General features: G+C 36.0%; 1 long non-coding RNA gene across 1 annotated transcript in view; it reads left to right on the top strand.

Moving 5' to 3' along the window:
* The window catches only part of LOC102133752 (uncharacterized), a 301,673-nt gene that overhangs the window by 232,116 nt on the left and 45,370 nt on the right, over positions 1–24,187 (top strand). The window lies entirely within an intron of this gene.

Here is a 24,187-nt window from a genome sequence, read left to right as displayed (position 1 = left end):
TTGTAGTTTAGCAAGTGGTTTTGTGTGCATTACCTTATTGAACTTCCAGAATAAATTCTGCAGTCATATAAAACAATCAAACCAAAGTTATCTAGGCAAAATGACTTCCTCAAAGTCATTCAGTTAATAGATGGTGTAGCCTAGATGTAAATCAGGTCATCTGCCTCTTAAATCAGTGCTCTTTTCACTCCATCACTCAAGTGCTTGTTATCTCAAAGTGGGTGGCATTAGTAGCTATAACACAGGCCATGATGTAGTGTTTGCTGTGTGACAGCCACACATCAAATGCCGGAAGAAATAAGAGGTTACCTGGAGGAATGAAGTAAGAAATTACCTGGAAGGCATGGCATTTCTACAAAGACCAAATATATGAAACAGAATTTCTGTCAAGAAGGAGCTCATGACCTTCTTGGTGCGTATGATATAGTTGATATCTGAAATCATTGTATAGCTGTCAGCATAAACAGCACTAGGAATACAGAGAAAGTAAGGTGATATCTGAGAAAGTGCCAATGACAGATACAGTTAATAAATAAAGAAAAATAAGCAAAAGCCATAAACAGGAAATCTTCATGGCACTGTAACTTGGAGAACTGGCCACTTGAATTGGAAGGTTGTCTGTATTATAGGATGGGCAGCAGCATCACATGCTGTCAGATCTAAGGTCTCGGGGATGAGCAGAGACTTGAGTGGAGCAGAAACTGAATTGAGGATTAATAATAGCTATTTATTTAATTATCATTTGGTTTCTCCTGAAATAACCACGCTAAAAAGAATTAACCAAATAAACTTTATGATACTCTAGTGTGAGGCTAGATTTAATTACTGCATTTTAATGGCTTTTCACTTTGTCAGGTACCTCAGGCTGGTTTTAATGCAGTCAAGTGGGAATTTATAATGGATAAGGTCTTTGGATATTGTCAAGTTTTCTCTGAAGATGCTACTATCTAGGTGGCTATGTGAATACAGACTATAGTCAGTATTTAAAATATTATTTGTTTCTTCTAAATACAAAATAAATAGATGCCAATTATAGAGAATTTAGATAGCACTGACATTAAAATGCTTTGTAATGTTAAATTTTGGATATAAAACCCCACTGTTAAAATTTTAAAGTACTAAGTTTTAAATTGTTATTATTTGTATACAGTATTTATATACTTATTTGTATTTTTATTATTATAATTATATATGACATATGTCATATATACATATATGTAACATATATATCTAGGTATACATATATAACATATATAAACGTGTAACACATATGTGAGGCATATGAGACACATGTACAAAATTATTTTATCTGTCATATAATTATAATCATGTATATATAACTTTATGTGTAGACAAATTACCTATTTATATATAACACGTATATCGTGTGTGTCTGTGTCTGTGTATACATATAAGCAGAGAGACAACACATTTCACTTACATTGCCATTATACTACGTATACAGTTTTGTGTTCCGCTTTTCTCCCCACTTAACAATTGTGAAAATTGGAGTGTATTATGTAACCCTGTATATTAACCTCATCTCTTTCATCAGTCACCTTCTCTCAGGCATTTGTGCAAAGGATGGTTTGCCAGACAACTGTGCCTGAGTCATTTCACTTTGCAGATGATTTTTGCACTGCTTGCCGCCCTCTTGGTGCCACTGTTTTCTCTATGGAGGCTCAATAACTGGGAATCCAGGGCAAATTCCCCCGATCCAATTTAGCCATCACTGTGCTGACCTCACCAAAGGGGTCATGCAGAAAAAAGTATACCCATCGATGGCCCTATCTACAAATTTTACTAAACATCACACAATGAACACTGTGCATGCTTGTACAGTCCACTTTCCTAAAGGATGGAGAATGATCAGAGGTGATTAAGGCTCAGGGCACAAGAGGCAGGGTGGAAAATCACCTGGATGCTGAATAAGGCAATTCCTGGAATCTAAGGAAAAGAAAGAAAAATTAAAAGCTTTCTGCATCCTCATTGCTTTGATTTGCTGTACCGTCTTAAAAATACACTCTCTGACCCTGCTACTTCCTCTAAAGGACACAATACTTTTGAAGCAGCTACAGTTGTCTGGGGTAAATACCCAGGGTTCGTCTGGTGCTAGGAAAGTTTAGGACAGGGACACACACGAGTTTAGGAGCGGAGGTTTAATAGACAAAAGGAAGAGAAAGAAAAACAGCTCGCTCTCTCTAGTGAGAGAGAGAGGGGACTTTCAAGAGGAAAAGGCTGGCTGGTGGTGAATGTGCTGGATTTCATGGTCAGGTTTGAGGAGGTGGTGTCTGATCTGCATAGGGCTCACAGATTGGTTTGATGAAGTGTGACGCTTGCATAGGGCAAGGAAGGCTGGTCACCCCACCTTGAGCTGATTATGCAAATAGACTTTCCCAGGCCTGTGCCATCTTGTCTGCTCCTTACTGTACCGGTGACTGACAAAGAGAAGAGAAGGTGGAGCCGCCATCTTGAGCATGTGTGGTCCTTAGTTTCTGCCGGCATTCACCCGTGCAAACTCCCAGCTTGCTTGTCTGCCTGCAGCTCAGCTTTACAGGCTGCTCTTTGTTAGAAAATGATTTGAGTCCGCTTTTCATTAAAAGGAAAACCTTACCGAAGATTTCCATACCCTCACTATCTGCCTAAGTAATTCTTCTTAACTCCTGTGTCACCTTCAGACATCATATTTCCCACAGTCTGTGCTGTGTGTTTTCAGAAATACACACTTTGAAGTGGTTTGAAGGTTCAGATGAAGAAGGGCTGGTGTATGTTTCTCAGAAGACCAGCTCTGCCTCAGGATAGTGAAGGCCCATATTTGGTACACTGTGAGATATTTACCAGTGTGAAAACATGAGCCTTTGCCTTTCTCATGCTTCTGCAGTCTTCATGTGGGAAAAAATTAGATGAAAGTCACCTTGATACATTTAGGCACATGGACACATATACATACTCTATACAAATAATAATTCTCACATCAAGGACAAATCTAAATACATTTTATAAGAGGCCTTTTTTTTCCTAATGCAAATAATCCGTACAGCTTTCCTTACTCGATATGTAGAAAAAGCTTTCCATGGTTCTGTAGAAAAGTATCAGATATCGTCTCTACTTTTTACATCTTCCTCTACTTCGAGACATATTCAAGGCCTACTGATCCATAAGAAATGAAGTCTAGTAACTATAATTGTGAAACAATTGGTGATACCTCCTGAAATTTCAGTTTTTCTTTACCTTGAGATAGAAAAATGTCTTAAGCATGGTATGTTTCCTTTCTGAGTGCCACTATTTGCTTAATTACTCCACAATTCTTGACTCTTCATGTTTTTATCTATCTTGTTTATAAACCTATCAACCTTTAAGGATCCTTTCACTTGCTTCACAAAGAATCAGACATGTTGGAGTGTATAATAAGCTAAATGGCAAGAACAATGAACAAGCTTTCAGCAAGTCTATGTTCTGATCTTTACTATTTCATTGATGACCTCAGGATCACTGGACAAATCACCTAAACTTTAGGTACTCCAGGCTTGCTCTTTTCAAAATTATGGAGAAAAGCAGAGCAGTCTTTAAAATCCCTTCAAACACTAATCTATGGCTCCAGAAATATTTGAATCAGTAATTGCTAGCTCTGAGCCAGATTATTTCCAAATGCTTTCAACTATCTCTGATATGTAACAAATTATCAGCCATAAAAGGAATTGTTTTTGATTTTAAGTAGAATGGCATCTGTCGGGGTTATTTAAGACAAATAATAATTGTTTAAAGTAAAGGAAGGGGAGATAATTGTGGAAAAGTTGGTTATCAGTGAGTGCCTTACTGACCTCGGTCATTACATAGACAACGCTCTGTAGGTTTTCCATCACTTAACATTCATTATTGAGCTCCTGTTATAAGCTAGGCACTGTCTTAGCACAAGGGATCCATTAATAATCAAAACATAATGGTCTCCATGCCAGAGATGTTAAATTTGAGGCTTAATCATTACAGAATAGACCAAGAGCCTTGTCAGTGGCAAGCTAGGGAAAGTATAATGCCCTCATGTGGGGGGAGGTGTGAGAGTTTAGTCCTTATGTGGAGCTTGAGGGAGGACAGGGTGCAGAAAAGAGGAAAAAGATTCTTTCTATTAAAACAAAGTAAAAACTTGTCTAGTCCAAGCCTGAATAGATTTTATACTGCTTGCCTCGTTTTGGGCAACAAGATACCTGGCCTGAGCGATCTCACCTCTTAAAATATCTCTAAGTTACTCAACTTTTTGACTACGTCCTAAAATTCTGACTAATGAACTTTGGCCTCTGTCACTATTTCTTCCTTAAAAGCCTTCTAAGTAGTTCTCAGATTTCATTCTGAGAGAAGTAATGCTAAAAGCCTTCCAACATGCTAAGCTTTCATTTTCAGCTACTATCCTCTCCCTCAGAGCAAAGGTTACATAAGATACAGCACTCATGTTGAAATCCAGACTGTGGATGTATGCTCCAAAACAAAGTGTAGGTGTGCTATCATTTCTATTCAATATTAAACTGTTTCCAGACCACCATTGCCCTCACCAAAAATGACACAGTAGGAATTATAGGAGTAATAGATTAAATTTAAAATAATTGTGATTTGAGAAAGATGAAGAAAGAAATCAATAGTTAAAAAGCACATGAAATGACAATCGGATAAAAGTGAAACAGATGCAGATCCTAATATCTAGTCAACTACTATTACCACAGATTGGGTAAATTGTGTTACATCTTTGCACTTTAGTATCTTCATCCATGAAATGAAACAGATCAGAAAATCTCTAGGGTCTAAATATATCTTTCTGGTATAGTTTAAGCAGTCTTATTGAGAGCAGATGATCCCTTGACTTTTCCAGAGCCACAATCCTCTAATTCTTACATTTCCTAGGATGTATTAATTCTAGAGATAAGAAAGCTAAGATGTGAATTAACCACTTTTTTAAAGGACAGGAAATACTTACATAGTAAATACAGGATTTTTTTTCAAGTACCTGAGCAAGGAAAACATGGTCTAAGCTTTTGAAGCAGGGGTATCTTGGTCTCAGAGAAAAGAAAAGGGTTGTCAACAAAGATAGTTAAGAATATAATAGACAAATAAGAGTCTTGGATGGTTATTATTCATCTGATATAAAAGTATATATAGGGAACTTCTGATGATTAAAAATTAATATTTGATACTCTTACCTTCAAGAATAGAATATGGCAGGATTTATGGTCTCTTCTTATTATAAAAGGTGAAGTCTTTCTCTCTCTCTCTCTCTCACACACACACACACACACTCTCTCTCTCTCTCTCTCTCATCACCTGTTCTAAGGGATGCCAGCTTCTATGCCAAAACTGAGCTATAGTAAGGTCCATGTGATAAGGTGCTGAATTTGTCTCTGGCCAAAGGCCAGTGATGAACTGAAGTTCTCAGTTCAACATTCAGCAAGAAACTGAAGTCTACCTACCAGCAGCCTCTTGATTGAGCTTAGAACTGAACTGTTTTCCAGTCAAGCTTTCCGTTGAGATTGCAGCCCAGATGACAACTTGAGTGCAACCTCATGAGAAACTTTCAATACAAATCATCTATGTAAGCAACTTGCAGATTCCTGACCTATAGAAAATAGGAAGTGAAAGAAAATTATTTTTATGTACTAAGTTTTGAAGCAATTTGTTATGCAGGATTAATACCAAAGTGAACCACGGTCCCTCTCGAAGGGGTCTTCCACTTCTTTGGTATCTCCATTTGCTACAAAGTAAACAGACATTTCCAAGTCTGATCTCCAAAGTCCATTTTAACCTATTTCTTTCAAGCACAACACATTTTATACAACACAACATTTCTGTACATATTTCCTGAGTTGCAGTCTAACTGGAGCTAGGCTTTTCAATGGAATTATGCTTTTAAGATGCTGAGGCTTGGTATGTGGATTTTCCATGGATTAAAGTAAATAAAGAAAAACAGGCAACCCTTCCCACCAAACTATTCAGCTTTTAAAGCACATCCCTTTTGCAGTATAATTTCAAGTTTAAATATACTGAATCTGTCTGAAATGGAACTTTCTGAAATTGAGTTTGAGTTCTAGTTCCACTCATTAAAGTTGTGTGATCTCAGGCATGTAACATTCTCACTTCTAAAAAATGTGCGTCATATTTCGCTACATTAAAGAATTAATATATGGATTAAATCAGACAGTATGTGTGAAAACACTTAACAGTGCTTGATGTGTAGACATTAGATAACTGTTTCTTATCATTATTATTGTTATTCTCTTCCTTATTCATAGAAGATCACTGTGTTTAATTCAGATACACTCTCTTCTTTTTAAAAATCTAATTGTACCTTTTTTGTTCTTCTCTAAGGGCACTTATTATATTTATTTTATTACAGTTCTTTCTACATTCTAATCATTTTATGCAGGGATGCTATAGTTTCTCTCTTCCCTGAACTGCCTTACATATAGCACAAAACTATAAGGAACACCACATGTGTTTGCTGAATCAAGTCAAACTGTAACCTTTAAAATAGTTTTTAAAAATAATATTGGCTTCTAACTTTTTTCCTAATATCTACAACTCAGATGACTCCAGGTAGATGGATATTTACCATATTCTTAATATCTCCATTGAAGGATTTCTCTGTTCCTACTAAGAGTAATGGGCATCTTAGGCTTCATAGTTAGATGTGATCTAAATATAGAGCACATCAAGCCAGTCCACTAGTTGAGCTCAGTTTCTTCACCTTTATTTCGAGTCAAGATATTGAAAATCCCTTCCAATTCTAACTTCTGAAAGACACACTTTCCTTATGTATCATTCGTCTTTTGTTTGGGTTTAATCTGCAGGTAGACAAAGAGATTGACTTTTTAGTACTCCAGTCATTATGTACCTTTCTGGTCTGTATAATAAGAAGGCATTTCCTTTTGGGCCAAATAAAATTGACTTTTTAAAATACTTGATTTGGTTTCTTTCCTTCGATTTTACAACTTGAGAAGTCTGATGTGAATTTAATGATTCACATAAAAGCCTAGTGTATTCATACAAAAACTACTTTTATGTGTGTTCTGGTTCCTGAGAAGACTGAAAGCATATGTGCTAGTCTGAGAAACAAAGAGGAAAAAAATGACCATTTGAAAGGTAGTAAAGGTTTATTTTACATCCTAGTTGCATTTATGCCACTAGCTGTGATTACCTTAAAATCTTTATATATATATATATATATACACACATACACACACACACACACACACACATATATATATGAGATAATAAAAAGCAAAGTAAAAGTGTTTTTTGTCCCTAGCAAATTGTGATGTTTATTAGCCACATAGGTGTATTGATAAACTATATTAAAATCATAAATTTTTTGAGAGCTAAAAGAGAGCATGGGAATGATCTCATCTAGTCATTCCTAATCTGGGGTTCCTAAAGAGCTACTTTCAAATATTTTTAAAACCTAATATAAATTATCCAATGATCTATGATATAAATACGCAATAAATTATTTCACAGAATATTCAGATCAGAGGAGTGAAAATAACAGTAGATGTTTGAGCTGGTACTTTCTTGCCCTGTTTTTTTTTTTTTTTTTTTTTTTTTTTTTTAATATAAACAAAGAAAATGAACCTTAATGGTTTATTTTCTCAGGGTGACTCAGAACGCTGGTGTCAGGACTCATAAGCCCTTTGCAGATTTCCATTTAGTATTCTTTTCATCTTACCTTCTGATTACAAATCATTCTGAGACTGAACTAATTGTCTGTGGTCTCACTGGTAAAAGCCTTATGGCTCTATCTATGGGCCAAATTGTACCCAGGTAAAAGCTTTCAGAGAAGCAGACTCTTATTTTAGTTGCTGGCTTAACACTGTCATTTTTGAGAGTCTCTGTGATGGCCACTGCCATCTATATTTTGGATCTGACTTCTTTGGATCTCTGTGTTATACCTGTGCTTTCTGTGCAATTAGAATCTGTCCAGTTTTGGTCCCACTTATTCACATTAAAGATCATTTTGACAATATTATTGTAATAACATTTACTGAGTATCTACTATGTAATAGCTATTTTATTAAATACATTAGACATATACTTCCTTCAAAGCTAATACCAACTCTGTGAGGTTCCAGTAAGTAAGATTTGTATAATTATAGTATTTGACCATGCTCGCTTAACTTCTAAGTATCAGATCCAGGGTTATTATTCAGGCATTATGGTTATAAAGCTGATGTATTCTCAGTCCAGAATGCAAAAAACTTGGATGTCAAAAAATCGGGTTTTTTCGCCCAAATGGGAGCTGCAAGCTAGTGCTGCCTCCTATCTGTCGTCTTAATCTCATTGTCCATTTGTGTTTATATAATCAAGATGAAGTTTCTTATAATTAAAAAATAGATAAAAATTATTCTTATCATTTTCTCACTCAGCCTTTCCTCCTCTTTTACTAATTTACTGTCCAATATATGAGGACCTTGTCTAAGCAATGACCTACCTTTCCATCATGGCTTATCTATTTATCACAGCTTTGGAAAGATGCTCATAGAGCTGTCAGGTTGAAGAGGATCCAACAGTTTAACAATATTTATCAATGGTTTACCAATTAATGGCTTACAATAACTTCATGAACATTTCATGAAAGGTTATTTGTATGTTAAAAAGGGTAAAACATTAACTCAAAAGCATGACTCAAAAATAATAAAATTTGTGGGGGATAAAATTACAGAAATTTATATTTCAAGTGGGGGAAAATAGTTAACAGTTAACCCCAAGTCACATGATATAGGCAGTTTTCTCATTCCTGCTTACAGCCAGATATATATGAGATATTGGGGAAAGAGGTATATATGAGGTGCTAAGAGAGTTTCATCGCATGGTACTATGGGTCCATATTCAGATTATCTGGGCTCTGGAACTTAGGTTTTATTTTTTGTTGTTAATTCATTCAATAATCCGACGTTGGTTGAGAAGCTAATAATACACACAGAGGAACCTTAAAAGTCTATAGAGAGAAGGATGCAGTCACGACCCCTGTGCTCATAGAGTATACAGATAGTTTCAGGTGGAAAACAGACTGACTGCACACTTACATGTTAAGTAACTCACAGTTACACTTGTCAAATGAGGGGCTTTGAAAAGATAGACCAGAGGAACTTATCCTAGCCTAGGGTGTCAAGGAAGAGGATGGGAAACCACTGAAGGGTTTGACTGAATGAGTGACAAGAACCAGATTTGCATTTGATTTTGGATGTATCTTCTCAACCAACACCCTATTTACCCTCTTCTCTTTGTAGCCAAACTGCCTTAAGATTTTTCATTACAAAATAATTTTTTTCTTAATTTTCCATTTACTTTGTAAACATTTCATACTATGAAATATACCATACACACAAAATGTATATCAAATCCACATACAATTTAAAAGTGAACATGGTTAAGATACATTACCATACCATAAGATATATTACCGAGATTACCCCCACTTTGGGATACTACAGTATTTTTGCCCCTCTACTTCCTACTTATCTCCTATATGAAACAATTCTGAATTTTATAATGAATCATGTCTTGCTTTTCTTTATTCTTTTACTAAATACAACTGCTTTCATCAGCAATATGTTGCATATTATTGCCTATTTGCAAACTTTGCAGATGTGTGTGTCCATGTGTGTATATAAACACATGTCATGAACATGTATATGTATATATAGCATATACATGAACATATATAGCCATGGGCAATACAACTCTAAAAGAATTTAACAATTTGAAATAATTTTGCTTCCAGATTACTTTGCAAGTATCTTTTAGTTCTCATGCCAATCCGTCAATCCATGATCTTCTTTTAGAAGAAAGATAAATAGAATACATCAAAGGTTGGTAGACAAATGTCATATATGTGTATATTAATTAAAATATTATGCTAGGCATGTGTGACTTTTTAAATACACTGGTTTAACCAATGTTTTAACCTAAGTTACCAACTATCGCATGGGATGAAATGTGCTCTATTATAAATGAATAGAATTATTAGCAGTGTGTCCATTTACCTTAAAACTAGTGCATACATTTGTGTTAAATTGTTTTTATGTTATGCCATGTAATATCATGGTACTAAAGTGCTCATTTTTGATCTTAGAGTTACTTAGATAAATTATTACCAGATTATTTTTTTAAAAATTCTAACTAATATCTAGAGCAGAGTAGAAGTTCATTTGTCTAGAAATCTATAGAACAACTTCAGGATGGCCCTGAACTGCATGAAGTTGTTTATGTACATGCGTAAGTCTATCTGTGGGTATAGTTGTAAGTGTAGTTGTGGGAATGAATATCATTCTTGCCACTCACTCTTTGTTCTTCACTCCATTTCAGCTCATTCTTAATCCTTGTAAACACTTTATAATCATTTCTCCTTCCTGTTCCTCCCCTCAAAAAACTTGCTTATCAAGGATTATTATGCATAATAATTAGATATCCAATCAATTTCTCATAATCTGGGCCCTGATTGCATGTTTCTTCTGTAGTAATAATTGCCTCTTTGTGTTTCTGTCCATTTCTTCTCCTATAGTGCTGTCATCTTGCATTGGTGTCCACATAAAATTCTTGACAGGTTATATGAATCTAAAGAATATGATACCAAATTATCCATGAGATAACTTTTTTATTTTATTTTGTGATAGGACCTCTCGCTCTATCACCCAGGCTGAAGTACAGGGGCATGACCACAGCTCAGTGCAGCCTTGAACTCCTGGGCTTAAGCGATCCTCCTGCTTCAGCCTCCTGAGTAGGTAGAACCACAAGCACATACCACCACACGTAGCTATTTTTAAAAAATATATTTTTTTTTTATAGAGATGGAGTCTCACTATGTTTCCTAGGCTGGTTTTGAACTCCTAGGCTCAAGTGATCCTCCCGCCTTGGGCTCTCAAAGTGCTGGGAGTATAGGTGTGAGCCACTGCACCTGGCATATATTATTTTTTACCTCGTATTTGTTCTCTCATTTGATCTTCACAACAAGGAAATTGATAAGGGTCACTATTCCCGTTTTTACAAAGAGAAAAACAAAAGCCTAGAGAGATGTCAAATATTTTTATGATCAAAAATTCAATTACTGATACATCTGAAAATATATCCACATCTGTTACTATTAATCTAGGCCTAATTGCAGGCTTCTACTTAGCTTAGTGACTACGTAAAACCAAGTAAATCTCTAGTACTAGAAAAAACAATATGCTTGTAATAAGATAATCTAGATTTAAGTCTTGCTAAATACTAGATTTGTTACTAGCATTGCTAAATACTAGATTTGTTACTTTATTCAAATAACTTCTCTCTGGATCTTATCTTCTACATTTACAAAAAGTAAAAATAAAAAAAAAAGAAGAAGGGAGAGGGTCATGTTTGAGTTTATCTTGTCCCTTCATGCTCTAAAGTGTGTAATGGTTTGTTATTTATTGGTAATAATCATGCACACTGTATGAATAACTCTATCCTGCTCTCTGGCATGGTGGGTAAGAGCACTTGTAGTTCCTTGAAGGAAAGAAGGAAAAATCTCCTACAGAATGCCTCTAGGACGGATTATAGCCTTAGGCTCATAGGACCCCAAATATAACAGCACTCAGCTTTGTAAGGAGCAAAGGAAACCAAATGACTTGGAACAGGATTTTGACATGCCTGTCTTCGCCAATCCCTGCTAAACTGCTGATGCTGTTTCTCCTTGTGAATCACTCGACACTCACTCAGTTGTGCCATCACCAACTGCTCTTCTTGGCAGGGCTCTCTGAGGGCTTCGCAGGCCACTGCCTATGATACAGTGCCAAATGGATTGTGGGATGGATGATTGACGATCAAATAAGCATCCTGCCTTGTGGCAACACAAAACGTAACTGTTATTATTACGTATGCAGCCTTTCAAAACACCATGTTAAATAGCCCATGTGAAAGGAAATTAAACAAATTACTATTAGGAGTTACTTTTAAAACAGATGAATTGAGGGGCCAACGATGCTCACTTCTAATCAATCACAAAGGTTTTTCTCATTTCCGTCTTTTTCATGCCTTGTTTAATTCAGTTACTCACCATTTAGTCATTAACTTGCTGCAAGAGCCTTCTTACTGGACTTTTTGCTCTTAGTCTTGTCTGTCTCAACCCGTTGTTCACAGTACTGCTTTTTTCAGGAAGGTTCCCTATGTCCTTTACAACAAAATCCAGCTTGCTTGGCATTGCATAAAATACTTTTCCTGGAATAGACCCTTCCAGGCTCTCTAGCTCCATTCTTTGTCACATATCACTGCTCACCTTATGTGTAGCTCTGTCAGCCTATTGGTAGTTCTTTTGACAGAGGCATCCCTATTAATGATGAATACTTAAATGCAAACTTTTAATGAAATAAATCATTTACCTTGAAGAATGACAACTTTCTGATTGCTGCGAGGGTTATTTTTGGTAGAGCCTGAATGTTTGCAGTTGCTCTCAAACATGGAGCACATCTCAGAAAGAAAGAATACATATTGAGTACGGCATTGGGCCAAATGATAGCCCTGCAAAAGATATGTGCATGCCCTAATCTTCAGAACCCCTGAATATTATCTTATTGCAAGAGTAAATATTTCTGTATGTCTTCATTTGGGTTGCTGTAACAGAATACCATAGACTGGGTGGCTTAAACAATAGAAATTCATTTCACACAAGTCTGGGGACTAGAAAGTCCCAGATCAAATTGCATGCAGAACCACGTCTGATGAGGGCACTCTTACTGGTTTGCAGAAAGCCATCCTCTTGTTGTATCTTCACATGGCGGAGAACAGAACAAGCAAAAGCCAGCTTTTGTGTCTCTTTTTATAAGAACACTGGTATGGTCTGAATGTTTGTGAAGCCCTCATGAATGGGATTTGTGGCTTATTAAAAAAAAAAAAAAAAGCCCAAAAACTTGCCTCACTTCTTCCACCATGTGAAGATGTGAAGATGCAGTTAAAAGATACCATCTGCAAAGAAACAGGCTCCCACCAGACACTGAGTCTGCTGGAGCCGTGCTGTTGGACTTCTTATCCTCCAGAACTGTGAGATGTCAATTTCTGTTGTTTAAAAGTTACCTAATCTATGTATTTTGTTATAGCAGCTTGAACAGACTAAGCCAGGCACTAATCTCATTCATGATGCCTCTATCCTAATGACCTAATTACCTTCTGAAGACTCCATCTTCTAATACCTTCACAGTGAGTATCAGGGTTTCAACAAATGACTTCTGCAGGTAGGGTGGCACAAATATTCAGTCAATAACATTGTATATAGTAAAAGATGTGATTAAGATGAGGATCTTGAGAGTAAGATCTTACCTTGGATGATCCAGGTTGACCCTAACGCCAATAACATGCAAACTTGTACAACAGAGGCACAGGGAGTTTTGAGATGAAGAAAAGAAAGCAATTTGCCTATTGAGGCAGAGACTGGAGTAATGTGACAAGCCAAAGAATTCCTGGAGCCAGGAGAAACTGGAAGAGGCCATGAGTTCTCCCCAGGAAACTTTGGAGAGAGCAAGTCTCTGCTGACACCTTAATTTCCAATTTACAGGCTCCAGAACTGTATGAGAATAAATTTCTGTTATTTTAAGCCACTGAGTTTGTTGTTACTTGTTACAACAAATTAGTGGCCACAGGAAACTAATACAAGCACTTTAGTGAGAAGCATAGGTAGCTAGGAGTGCACAGAGTCTAGCAGGCAGGATTAACTGAAGACTTGCAAAGCATATAAATAAGTGATTTGCCCAATGTCAAGTCTTCATCTTTACACTAAAGGTAACTAAGAGAGCATTGAGTCACACATTTTGTTTGGTAGATAGGAAAGCTGAGGACCACTGAGGTTCCATGGCTTTTTACAGCTGTGCGTGTGGAGAGTGACAGGGCCATGGTGAGAGTTTATGTATCCTGAGAACCCCCAAAGCTCTCTTCATCAGTCATCAATGCCTGTCTGTTGGAAATGGCAGCTTTATTCACTGTAACTTTATTTGTAATCATAAAATGTTGAAACATGACTAGGTCTCCACAACAGAAAACTGGTTTGGATAAATTATATTACATCCAAATGATGGGATACTGGTAAGCCATTAATATATTCCAGTTATTCAAATGGATACTGTAGAAATTTAAGAATATATACTGAAACAAATGTATGATATATATCAGAGAAAACAAGGAACTCACAAAAGACTATCGTGAGTACAATTTTCTTTTTATAAAGAAATCATTTAAAAATTTACCAAATGTAGACTTGAAAGGTCATACACCAAAGTGTTAATTGTAGTTGTTTGTGATAATAAGGATTATAGATGACTTCTTTAAAAAAATTGTTTTATAATTTTTCTGTAATAAATACATATTGATTTTACAATTAAAAGGATTTTTTTTTTTTTGCTTAAATTTCAAAGAACAGTCATTGTGTGCCAGTCCCTAAGGTGCTGTTCAGGTGACCAGACACAGATATCTAATCTATATTGTAATTAAGAACTAGGTTAGGAGTTTGGGATTCAAGGCTATCACAAGGCAGAAAGTACAGTAAGAGTGAACAACAAAGAAGCAGGAAGAAATGTGGATGGAGACAGTGAAAAGGGGATGCAGATGCAGATACACTGGCTAGAAGATGGAAAGTTTATAGATAGACTTTGGATCTCTACTATGTTAGCTAGCTTAATTTTATGATTTGCATTGCCATTATTAATTGTAACATATGGATTATTTTGAAGACTCAAAGTTTTCCTCAGTGTGAGATCTCAGACAAGGCAGTCTGTGGAACATCTGGGCAGTATAGCCTGAATATCGTAGAGATAAACTTTCCATTAAGACTGGAGTCAGCTGAAGCCTGACCTACTAGAGAGGGAATGCCTGGTGATGAGAGTGAAGAGTTAGGAGAGATTTAACCTGAGAACAGGAGAAGATTCAGGCAAAAAGCAGGGGTGTGTATAAGTCTATGTCTCTATTTGTGTGAACATCAGTCCTGAACAATCCCACTGGTCTTAGAAATTTAGGGAGATTAATTTTTCAGTGACAATGGACTTTTGAACAAAGAGAGAAAAGAATAAAAAACTCCCCTATCTGACACTAGAATGATAAGAAAAGTAAATCTTTTAAAAATTAGTGATGTTTTATATCTTGTCCTGTAACAAGTTCTAGCTGTGGTTACAGATGAAACATCATTATTCATAGCACCTTTTGGGGAGTATAAATTACTATAACCTTCCTGAAAAAAAATTTGACACTTTTAATAATTTGTCCTAAAATCTTAAGGAAATAATTTGAAAGGTAGCAAAAAAATTGTGTATAAATATGTCATTCCTGTGGTATTCCTAATATTGAAAACCCAGAAACAAATTAAATGTCCAAAATTAGATGAATGATCAAGTAATATATAATACATACATATGATAGACTATTCTGTAGTCATTAAGAATCATATTTATAAAGAATTGAGTGAAAAAGGAAAGACATTAAATTGTAGATACATTACATTAACTATACATAATTTATATACATACATGAACATTTTACACACACACAATACTTTGAAGGACATTTTTCATTCTGCAAATTTTAAAAAATAAATTTATGCATGTCACTTTTCAGGAACATATCTACTATGTAATTAGATATATCAGTACTGTCATATACGTCTTTCTCTTTGCAAAGTAATTAACATCTTACTTTCTTGATATCAAAAGTTTAAATTATTGCCTTTTAGATATAAACTATTTTAACTGGGATGAGATAATAACTCATTGTAGTTTTGATTTGTATTGCTTTGATGATCAATGATGTTGACCACCTTTTCATATACCTGTTTGCCATTTGTATGCCTTTTTTTGAGAAAAGTCTATTTAAATACTTAAAGGAAATCAGTATATCTAAGAGATATCTGCACTCCTATGTCTGTTGCAGCACTGATAGCAATAGGTAAGCTTTGGGAGCAACCTAAGTATCCATGGGATGAATGAATAAATAAAATGTGGTACATATACACAACGGTGTACTATTCAGCCATAAAATGAAGGAGATCCAGTCATTTGCAACAACATGAATGGAACCGGAGATCATTAAGTGAAACAAACCACACACAGAAAGACAAACATCACATGTTCTCACTTCATTGTGGTCTGTAAAAATCCAATCCATTGAACTCATGGACATAGAGAGTGCAAGAATGGTTACCAGAGGCTAGGAAGGGTAGTGGGTAGTTGTGAGGGAGATAGGTATGGCTAAAGGGTAACAAAAATAGACTAAATAAGACCTCCTATTTGACAGCATAATAGAATGACTATGGTCAATAATAACTAATGGCATATTTTAAAATAACTTAAGAATGCTATTGGATTGTTTGTAACTCAAAAGGTAGATGCTTGAAAGACAGATACCCCATTCTCCATGATGAGCTAGTTTCACACTGCATGTCTGTATCAAGACATCTCATGTACCCCATAAATACGTACACCTACTGTGTACCCACATAAACTTAAAAAAAACCAAAAAATTAGCAACTTCAGATTATATAGAACATATAGATACAGACTAATTGGAAAATTGGGGACCAGAAAATATTAAAACAATATTTTTTATGTATGAAAACAATGGTGTGTACAGATAGACCTCACTTGTTTCTTCTGTATTTTAGCAGCACATAGAATATTTAGTTCATTTATAGGTAATTTTCTGAATGGTAGAGGAGTTCACTGTTGTTCTGGATCCATGAAGAGATAAGAAATAAAATTCACAAAGCTTATTCACCATTATCAAGTCAACTTTATCCCTGGGATGCAAGGCTGATTCAACATATACAAATCAATAAACATAATCCATCACATAAACAGAACCAATGACAAAAACCACATGATTATTTCAACAGATGCAGAAAAGGCCTTCAATAAAATTCAACATCCCTTCATGCTAAAAACTCTCAATAACTAGGTATTTATGGAATATATCTCAAAATAATAAGAGCTATTTATGACAGATGCATAGCCAATATCATACTGAATGGGCAAAAGCTGAAAGCATTCCCTTTGAAAACTAGCACAAGACAAGGATGCCCTCTCTCACCACTCCTATTCAACATAGTATTGGAAGTTCTGGCAAGGACAATCAGGCAAGAGAAAGAAAGAAAGAGTTCAAATGGGAAGACAGGAAGTCAAATTGTCTCTGTTTGCAGTTGACATGATTGTATATTTAGAAAACCCCATCGTCTCAGCCCCAAAACTCCTTAAGCTGATAAGAAATTTCAGCAATGTCTCAGGATACAAAATCGATGTGCAAAAATCACAAGCATTTCTCTTCATCAATAGTAGACAAGCAGAGAGCCAAATCATGAGTGAACTCCCATTCACAATTGCTACAAAGAGAATAAAATACCTAGGAATATAATTCACATGGGATGTGAAGGGCTTCTTCAAGGAGAACTACAAACCACTGCTCAAGGAAATGAGAGGACACAAACAAATCGAAATAAAAGAGGACACAAACAAATGGAAGAACGTTCCATGCTCATGGATAGGAAGAATCAATATTGTGAAAATGGCCATACTGCCCAAATTAATTTATAGATTCAGTGCCATCCCCATCAAGCTACCAATGACTTTCTTCACAGAACTGGAAAAACTACTTTAAAGTTCATATGGAACCAAAAAGAGCCCACATTGCCAAGACAATCCTAAGCCAAAAAACAAAGCTGGAGGCATCACGCTACCTGACTTTAAACTATACTACAAAGCTACAGTAACAAACAGCATGGTGCTGGTACCAAAACAGAGAGATAGACCAAGGAAACAGAGTAGAGCCCTCGGAAATAATACCACACATCTGCAACCATCTGATCTTTGACAAACCTGACAAAAACAAGCAATGGGGAAAGGATTCCATATTTAATAAATGGTGCTGGGAAAACTGGCTGGCCATATGTAGAAAGCTGTAACTGGATCCCTTCCTTACACCTTATACAAAAACTAATTCAAGGTGGATTAAAGACTTAAATGTTAGACCTAAAACCATAAAAACCCTAGAAGAAAACCTAGGCAATACCATTCAGGGCATAGGCATGGGCAAGGACTTCTTGGCTAAAACACCAAAAGCAATGGCAACAAAAGCCAAAATTGACAAATGGGATCTAATTAAACTAAAGAATTTCTGCACAGTAAAAGAAACTACCATCAGAGTGAACAGGCAGCTTACAGAATAGGAGAAAATTTATGCAATCTACCCATCTGACAAAGGGCTACTATCCAGAATCTACAAAGCATTTAAACAAGTTTACAAGAAAAAATCAAACAACCCCATCAAAAAGTGGGCAAAGGATATGACCAGACAGTTCTCAAAAGAAAACATTTATGCATCCAACAGACACATGAAAAAATGCTCATCATCACTGGCCATCAGAGAAATGCAAATCAAAACCACAATGAGATACCATCTCACATCAGTTAGAATGGCAATCATTAAAAAGTCAGGAAACAACAGGTGCTAGAGAGGATGTGGAGAAATAGGAACACTTTTACACTGTTGGTGGGACTGTAAACTAGTTCAACCATTGTGGAAGACAGTGTGGCGATTCCTCAAGGATCTAGAACTAGAAATAACATTTGACCCAGTCATCCCATTACTGGGCATACCCAAAGGATTATAAATGATGCTGCTATAAAGACACATGCACACGTGGGTTTTTTGTGGCACTATTCACAATAGCAAAGACTTGGAACCAACCCAAATGTCCATCAATGATAGACTGGATTAAGAAAATGTGGCATATATACACTGTGGAATACTATGCAGCCATAAAAGAGGATGAGTTCATGTCCTTTGTAGGGACATGGATGAAGCTAGAAAACATCATTCTGAGCAAAATACCGAAAGGACAGAAAACCAAACACCACATGTTCTCACCCATAGGTGGGAATTGAATAATGAGGATACTTGGACACAGGGTGGGGAACATCACACACCGGGGCCTGTTGTGGGGTGGAGGGAGTTTGGAGGGATAGCATTAGGAGATATTCCTAATGTAAATGATGAGTTAACAGGTACAGCACACCAACATGGCACATGTATACATATGTAACAACCCTGCATGCTGTGCACACGTACCCTAGAATTTAAAGTATAATAATAATTTTTTAAAAAGCTCAGATAGGAAAAAAATTAAAAATAAAAGAAGACATTTATGTAGCCAACAAACATATATAAATAAACTCATCATCACTGGTCATTAGAAAAATGGCAATCAAACCCACACTGAGATACTACCTCATGACAGTTAGAATGGCGATTATTAAAATGTCAGGAAGCAACAGATGCTGGCAAGGCTGTGAAGAAACAGGAATGCTTTTACACTGTTGGTGGGAGTGTAAATTAGTTCAACCATTGTGGAAGATAGTGTGGCTAGATTCCTCAAGGATCTAGAACCAGAAATACCAGTTGATCCAGCAATCCCATTACTAAGTATATACCAAAGGATTATAAATCATTCCACTACAGAGACATATGCACACATATGTTTACTGCAGCACTATTTATAATAGCAAAGACTTGGAACCAAGCCAAATGCCCATCAATGATAGATTGAATAAAGAAAATGTGGCACATATATACCATGGAATACTATGCAGCCATAAAAAGAAATGAGTTTATGTCCTTTGCAGGGACATGGATGAAGCTAGAAGCCATCATTCTCAGCCAACTAACACGGGAACACAAAATCAAACACTGCATGTTCTCACTCATCACTCATAAGTGGGAACTGAACAATAACACATGGACACAGGGAGGGGAACATCACACACTGGGGCCTGTTACAGGGTCGGGGGCAAGGAGAGGGAGAGCATTAGGACAAATACCTCATGCATGCAGGACTTAAAACCTAAATGACAGGTTGATAGGTGCCGCAAACCACCATGGCACATGTATACCTATTTAACAAACCTGCACGTTCTGCTCATGTATCCCAGAACTTAAAGTAAAATTTTAAAAAAATCAAATTTCCCCACATAAATATGTACAGTTACAATGTGTCAGGAAAAAAAAAACCCACTTATAAAAAAAAATAAAATTCAAAAACACCATAGCTGATATTCCCAAGAAGCTTGCCTTGGGAACTGGGAGTTTTGTTTTTGAAAAGTCACAAAGTCAACTGGGAAAGTTTTGCATTTGAGATGCAATTCCCTGAAGTTCAAATGATGATTTGTGTCTTTACCTTCTCATGGGGTCTACCAGGCATATACCTGGCATATAGAGGGTATTGCAGCTTGTGTCTGTGGCCTACTCCAGAGACATACTCCACACTTTTGTCCCCCAACACCTCCTTGCTAAGACAACTTTGATTTTATCAGCTAACCACTCTCTTCCACAGGGCTCTGTGCTTTTTACAAAAGTCTGAACCAGTAGACAAATCTCTATTTGTCTAAATTAATCACTGTAATAACATTAAGAAAGGCAGAATAAAAGTTCAAAAGTATGAGTCCTTCCAGACACATTCGAGATACTGAATTAACAAACCCAGAGCCACCTTGAAGCAATCCTACCTTGTTTTACTCTTTGTTATATGCAGTAACAAAGCCCTTGTGTGGTTTAAATCCTTCTGAGTTGAGTTTTCTGTTACTCAAAGCTGAAAACATTTCCATTGATAGAGAAGGTAAAGAAAATGTTTGTTGAATTGAATTCACTTAGAAATACCATGTGAGATTCATAATTAGACACAAAGGGCTAGAAGACAAGGTAAGAGACTTACTCAGGGGCCTGGTCATGCAGAAATTTAGGATCTGCATCAAAGCTTTGCAGTGATGAGAAGCTTTCAGTGATTTTGAACAAGGAACTAATAATATTTCATTCTACCATTTTAAATTCATTTTTTATGCCTTCAACATTGTTTCCTCTACCCTATTACAAATAATTCTTTATATGTAATAAAGCTGTTTTGCTTTCATTCTATCTTTTCCCTTAGCCATTTGTCTTCTTATTGATCTTCTACAATTCTTATGATTTTAACATTAATGCTATTAATCCAGCTCTGAACTTTTGACCTTCTTTCTCTTCTGTGTTTTCTTCTATTTGCCCCTTGGCTTTGTTTTATGCTTTTCAGGGCTTTTAGTCTCTCCAAAAAGAAAACTCTTTTAAATGTGTGGAGTTGGGGCCAGGGCTACATTTACTGAAGTGAATATAAATAAAATTGAAGAATCTCTTTGCAAAGTAAATCATTGGTCTTGAATTAATATTTCAGGGTAAATTAAATTTCCATACTTAAGATAGACATTTGGAAAGGCTGACCTACAAGTAAATATGTTGTTTCCCATTATCTCTTTTTAATAATGTGGAACCTTTAGATTTTTCTTTGAAGGTATGAGTTTGCTAGTTTTGCAGTTGAGTGAAATTTGGAATTTGGGTAAAATATAATTTATTTGAAATTGAGATGCCCTTTCCCATCCATTTTCTTTCAATTATGCTGTGATTTATCTAATATTCTCCAAAATATGCCTGCTTAAACATTTAAGCAGTGTTTATCAAAGACTTTCTAGACTTCATTTCTTTGATCAATTGAAATATAATTGTCTGCATCACATGAACATTTGGTTTCAAACTTGTTAGCTATTCTATATTTGGGAAATTATAAAATTGTGTTGTTGAATATTAGTTGAATTATAAGGCATTCAATAAGCATACTGATGTGATAATATCAGTGGGAGAAATCCTTTTCCGTGAAGGCTTTGATTTATTAAAGTTCAGTGACTTGATTAAGAAATGAGACACAGGAGACAATGACCTGACTTTCAGTGGACTAGGATGTACCTTATTATCTTCAAATACTTTATTGTCCTTTTTCTGACCATGAGGTTTTAGCAGTGGTTCTTTCCTGTACTCTGAAGTGTTAGTGGGAGAACGATCCTTTTTAACATTTTTTTCTAGACTGCAAAGGCAAAAATAACAGTTTTCTTCTCTCCTTATTTTAAGAGTCATAAATTATCTTTGTTTTGTTTTATCGGAGAACCCCCTGCTGATCAGCTTCCAGAAGATAGAAGGCAAATGTTTTCTAAATGAATTCATATATTCTCTGCTAAAGTACATATCAGTAGAGTTATAGTAAGATTGTCCCATCTTTTCCTTCTTGTTTTATTTATTTACTTATTTATTTATTTATTTATAATGAAGTCTTGCTTTGTCATCCAGACTGGAGTGCAGTGACACAATCTCAGCTCACTGCAACCTCCACCTCCCAGGTTCAAGTGATTCTTCTGCCTCAGCCTCCCAAGTAAGTGGGATTACAGGCACACACCATCATACCTGGCTATTTTTTGTATTTTTGATAGAGACAGGGTTTCACCATGTTGTCCAGGCTGGCCTCGAACTCCTGATCTTAAGTGATACACCTGCCTCTGCCTCCTAAAGTGCTGAGATTACAGGCATGAGCCACCACACCTGGCCTGATTGTCCCGTCTTTTCTAGGGGAAGCCCAGAGCACAGTTGTGTTACTTCCGCAACACAATATGTTTATTCATTTACTTACTCATTGATTATTCACTATATAAGACCCTGTGATGTATTTTAATGTGCCTAATCTCATTTATACTTTATACCAATTTGTGAAATAGGCCTCACTGTTATTCCCATTTTACAGATTAAGAAATGAGAAGCTCAGAGCTCAGAGAGATTGTAGCTTGCGTAACATTTTACTGCTTATTTGGTTGTTTAAAACCATTCATTCTGAAACCAAGGAGCATAAAGCTATAGGCAGTTTTGAAAGAACAAAATGAAGGGCACCTTCAATAGTATTAAAATGATGAAGAAAACACACAAAATGGAGGAAGGAGATAAGTCCCCAGGAACATTGATTTTTTTATCTTGTCATGCCCTAGCTCATGAAACAGGCTTTTCCAAAAGCCATGCCCTGTGCAGTCTTGTGCTCAGAGAAAACGGTACAACTGGGAAATCGACACACATAATTTTTCCCCTTCACTTCCATACTATCACCCTAGACCACACTTGCCCATCTTCGTACCAAGGTTATAGCTGGTACCTGTCAAATTAACATCTAGCTATCACTGTTTTCTCATCTCAATCCATCTTACATTTAGTTGCCAAATAAAGTTACTCTACGTCAAACATCTGAAATACTGCTTTTAAAGAAGTCTGAATAACTTCGTGGCCTGAATAAAATACTTGAACTGTTTGGAGAAGGGCTTTGTAAAATTTGTTGTTAAGTAGAAAGAATGGGTCATCATTGCTAGTAATGTAGCCTCACATTTCTCTTAAGTGACCAATTCTTTTAAATTTTTATTCAGTCCTGAGTAAAGTATAGGTATTAGATTACATAATTGCTCATAAATAAAATACAATTATGGCAAGCTCTTTTCTCCTTCCAATCATTTCTCCAGAGCAAGAATTACCATTTTAAAAGGCAAATACTTGTTATTTCATCCCACTGTTTAAATTCCTTTAACAGCCTCTGGTTTCTCTCAGCTCTTACTCAAATGGACACACATGGTCTCATTCCCAACTTTTCCCTCCTGTCGCATCATTTCATAGATTTTTTTTTCTTTCGTTTCCTGTAATATTGCTCTCCATTACTTACCATTCGCCCAATTGCCACAGGGATGATGCCCATGCTGATCTTACTGCCAGAAACCTCTTAATACCTTCCCTTTCCTCTTGGTCTAGATAATTGTTGTTCATTCTTTATATGACAACTGAATCCTCCTATCTTTAGGGAAGCCCTGACCTCCTCAATTAGATCAAATTCTCCTATTATGGACAATATTTATGTACTCAAACTCTCCTTTATTACGTTGACTGCAGTCGCAAATTTAGAATTACAAATGTAACTATTTCATTGCCATCTTTCCCTGATTAGACTATAAGCTCAAAGACAGCAAGGACCGTGACTGTTTTAGTACAATTTTATCCCCAAGCTTAATGCAGTCCTTGACACAGAATGGGTTCTCAGAAAATGTTTTCTCACCATATGGATGAATGGTTTGGCTCACTGTGTTGATTACTGAGGGGTTAATAAACAATGCTGTGTAGAGTGTGTTGCACACAAGAGTTCAACATATTAGTAACTGAATGAATACATGAATAAATTGAATGATTTGTGAGCCAATTATCTACTTCTGAATTTGTGGTTCACGTATCATTTTAGTTTGAACCATACATTTACTACCTTAGAGGTCCGCTTTCTTTCCACTGATAACTGAAA

The sequence above is a fragment of the Macaca fascicularis genome, chromosome 18 (genome assembly GCF_037993035.2).
Source record: "Macaca fascicularis isolate 582-1 chromosome 18, T2T-MFA8v1.1".
Lineage (NCBI taxonomy): Eukaryota > Metazoa > Chordata > Mammalia > Primates > Cercopithecidae > Macaca > Macaca fascicularis.
The sequence above is the reverse complement of the archived record's forward strand: the minus strand, read 5'-3'. Positions and strand labels throughout refer to the sequence as shown.